General features: G+C 67.0%; 1 protein-coding gene across 1 annotated transcript in view; it reads right to left on the bottom strand.

Annotated features, from left to right (window-relative positions):
* RARA (retinoic acid receptor alpha) overlaps positions 1-476 on the bottom strand; it is a 42,115-nt gene that overhangs the window by 34,173 nt on the left and 7,466 nt on the right. The gene's annotated exons all lie outside the window — the stretch shown is intronic.

The following is a 476-nucleotide window of genomic DNA, read 5'->3' as shown; positions in this document are numbered from 1 at the left end:
CCCCCCCCCCCCCAAGTGAGAGAACTCAGCTTCTCCCTCCTGGCCCAGGCTGGGGAGCCACTGAAGCGCGCATGCTTGTTCCAGGTGGGCAGGACCTGATTCACTCTCCATTTGCAGGACCCCAGTCCCCACACAGCCCCGTGCCCCCTCCCAGCCTCTGCTCTTCTCGCAGCCAGGGGAGGGGGAGCAGAAAGCGGAATCACTAGGGAACCCCCTTTCGCAGTCAGAGAAGTGGCCACGAGTGCCCCCACAGGACTTCCCGCTGGAAAGGGAAGTGCCTCACGCCCCAGCCTCCAGCCCGGGGAGGAGACAGCCTAGCCCGGCAGGCAGAGCTCCCAACCCACCGGTCCGACGGCCCCGCTTTACAGAGGGAACCCCAGGCTGGGAGGGGACACGGGTTCTGGGCCCCTGTCGCCCGGGTTGCACAGCCAGGTCCAGGCTGGAGGCGTCGGATGGTCTCTCCAGCTTTAGCCCCC

The sequence above is a fragment of the Myotis davidii genome, unplaced genomic scaffold, assembly GCF_000327345.1.
Source record: "Myotis davidii unplaced genomic scaffold, ASM32734v1 scaffold327, whole genome shotgun sequence".
Lineage (NCBI taxonomy): Eukaryota > Metazoa > Chordata > Mammalia > Chiroptera > Vespertilionidae > Myotis > Myotis davidii.
Note: the sequence above shows the minus strand (reverse complement) of the source record. Positions and strands in the feature narration are given on the sequence as shown.